Source organism: Melanotaenia boesemani, chromosome 2 (genome assembly GCF_017639745.1).
Source record: "Melanotaenia boesemani isolate fMelBoe1 chromosome 2, fMelBoe1.pri, whole genome shotgun sequence".
NCBI classification, from domain to species: Eukaryota; Metazoa; Chordata; class Actinopteri; order Atheriniformes; family Melanotaeniidae; genus Melanotaenia; species Melanotaenia boesemani.
Window position 1 is genome coordinate 273,443 of NC_055683.1, and position 3,147 is coordinate 276,589.

The window sequence follows — 3,147 nt, forward strand, 5'->3', positions numbered from 1 at the left end:
CACAGACAAGATGAATTCATGAAAAAAAGTAAAAGCTATGTCACAAAAAGCCATACTGATATGTATTTTTGTGCATTTTTCAGTGGTTATATGAAAATCTAGAACATTTTCTAGTGAGTATACTAGCTGCTTATCAAACAGACTATACCACTGCCCACGCCCCTCAGAATTTTCAGCCCATTGGATACCAGCATTATAAACATTTATCAGCATATGCATGATGAAGTTTTTGCCTTGCTTGTGTTTGAACACAAAGAGCTGCTGAGATGTGGCTGAGGATTTCCTTCTTCATCTCTTCCACAAGAAGAGATACACCTGTACAGGCAAATTTTTCTTCCCCTGCATTTAAGTTTTTTACTTAGTAATGGGAAAGGTTTTCAAGATAGGTAAGTAAATTACTTGGGTCAAAATGTACTTGAGTAAAAGTAAAATTACCAATTTCAAAAGGTACTCCAAAAATGACAAATTAATCACAAAAACTACTCAATTACAGTAATTTGAGTAAATGTAATTCGTTACTTTATACCTCTGATGATCAGTAATAAAAAAATCTTGAGTTCATTCAAACTTCTTTTAGAATATGTTTTAAAGGTAAACTGTATAACAAAATCAAAGATCAAAAACAAAAATATGTATAACTCAAAACTGTGGTTCTATAGATGTCTTCACAGCTTGTAAACAGTGTGATATATATCGATGGGGCTTAGCCGGAGGCAAACGCAGAGTCTGGAGTCTATGTTAACAAGTGGCAGCTAACAAATTCCGGTGGTATTTTTGTAGTTGGAGAGTTTCCAAACAAATATTTCAGGTTCGGAAATGTCAGAATATGTCCAGACACTCACTCTGTGGGAATGTGACGGCTATTTTAGTAAATTACCGCTAGCCATATGTGGGCCACTTTAGGCTGCCAGAAGTGGCCCAAATGTGTTTTGGCAAAGGTGGGCCACATGTGTGGAACCCTATGTGGGCCACTTTAGGCTCAGATCCAGATTTGTCAATGGTAATTTGCCGTCTTTCGGCCAAAAGTGGCCCGAATGTGTTTCAGCAAAGGTGGGCCATGCGCGTTTTCGCAGATGTGGGCCACTTCAGGCTTACATCCAGATTAGTTGATGCTTAATTGCCATCTTTCGGCCAAAAGTGGCCCGAATGTGTTTCAGCAAAGGTGGGTCATGCGCGTTTTCTATGATGTGGGCCACTTCAGGCTTACATCCGGATTAGTTGATGCTTATTTGCCGTCTTTCGGCTTAAAGTGGCCCAAATGTGTTTTAGCAAAGGTGGGCCATGTGCGTTTTCTCAGATGTGGGCCACTTCAGGCTTACATCTGGATTAGTTGATGCTTAATTGCCGTCTTTCGGCCAAAAGTGGCCCAAATGTGTTTTGGCAAAGGTGGGCAACAAATGCAAAACCATATGTGGGCAGCTTTAGGCTCAGATCCAGATTTGTCAATGGTAATTTGCCATCTTTAGGCCAAAAGTGGCCCGAATGTGTTTCAGCAAAAGTGGGCCATGCGCGTTTTCGCAGATTTGGGCCAATTTAGGGTCACATCCAGATTTGTCTATGCTAATTTGCCGTCTTTCACCCAAATCTGGCCCAAAAGTGTTTTAGCAAAGGTAGGCCACATGTGCTGAACCATATGTGGCCCAGCCTTGGTTCACTTCTAGAATAACCATGCCCTACTCTGCCATGTATTTGCCTAATATGGGCCAAATTTGTTTTGTGATATAAGGGCCATATGAGGCATTTACCACATGGGCCACTTTAGGCTGATATCTGTTTTTGTGGGCCTTAAGTGCCGGATTGTAGCCTGAAGTGGCCCACATCCGTATGCTATCTGGGTATGATGCTTGAACATATACCGGTTTTATATATAAAAGACAATAAAAGACAGTAACACAAATAATTAAGACAATACAATATATGTGGACACTTAATGACTCGGGTTTTTGTTCTTTGTTTGTTCTTTGGCCAACTGTTCACAAAAAAAATCTCTTTCACTGCCTGTTCTCAGTGTTCACAAACAACTCAGGCTGATGAGTAGGATTCGCAGTTCAGTTCACTATCAGATGTCTTAAAGGAGGGTTTCCTTTCTGTCCCACACCAACCCAAGAGTAGCAAATTAAATAAAATAGGTCAAAGAAAAAACTAGTCCAAGTCAGTCTAAGTCGGTCAAAAACTTTCACAATAAAATAAATAGTTGCTAGGGCTGGTGCTCACAGATGAGTGACAGTGTTCTTAGTTCTGGCCTACCGCACTGTAGGTCACACAAAGCAAAATCCAGTGATCACAGAAGAGGTGTAGTCCTTTCCATCTGATCCAGGTGGGAGGCTCGCCATCATGACTATCAGAATATCCGCTCCGGAATATACCAATGAGGTCGAGGGGGGTACACAAAAGAAGGGGGAAAAAAACCTGACCTGCCAATGAGACAGGTTCAGAGAATATCTAATGAAACACTATTGTTTTACAGTGTTTTCAGAATAATTTGAATCACAACATGTAATAATATCACTAACAAATTTAAGATGAAAATCTGTAAACAATATTTTTATCAGTGCAACCTGCAAATATATATATCTAACTGCTTCATTTAAATGAATCGAAACATTTTAAAACTTTGACAGCACTAACCGTGTGCAAAACAAATATGCATAAGAGCATTTACACATAAAAAATGAAAGTGCAAACAACTGCAAGAAAACATCTTAATAACAAATGATGATCCTCACCAATCTCCAAATCACTTGAGCTCAGACACTCAGCAGAGCTGCACCCAAGCTAATCGCCAGACTCTAAAATTATAATGAGCACATTTCCACGTTAAACCAATTTATTATTGATTATCCAGTGCTTTGAGCATTTTGATCATGCTTTACCTTTCAGACGAAGCAAGAGTTGACTCAAACACCGCGCTTCCCGGCGACGTAGCTGCTACATGTTAGCAACGTGATGCTAAAGCTAACAGTAGCACGCGGGCTAACAACTTTACAGCTATGAAGCTGATTAAACTCACTTTTCACCACTTTCGAAATCGGCGATCACTCGGCAGCACTGAAGCGTTGGAGGACTTTATCCGAGCTCAAGCACAAAGTTTTCGGGCACTTTTCCATCCGATGGAAAACTTTTTTCTTTCTCAACGTTGTTGCAACG

At 40.2% G+C, this 3,147-nt stretch overlaps 1 long non-coding RNA gene across 1 annotated transcript; it reads right to left on the reverse strand.

The window, feature by feature from the left end:
• Nucleotides 1-1,838: 1,838 nt before the first annotated feature.
• Nucleotides 1,839-2,846, reverse strand: LOC121650441. The gene is made up of 2 exons (XR_006012275.1): nt 2,727-2,846; nt 1,839-2,414 (listed from the first exon to the last, which is right to left on the reverse strand). It is a non-coding gene; the product is annotated as an uncharacterized LOC121650441 (long non-coding RNA).
• Nucleotides 2,847-3,147: the final 301 nt, after the last annotated feature.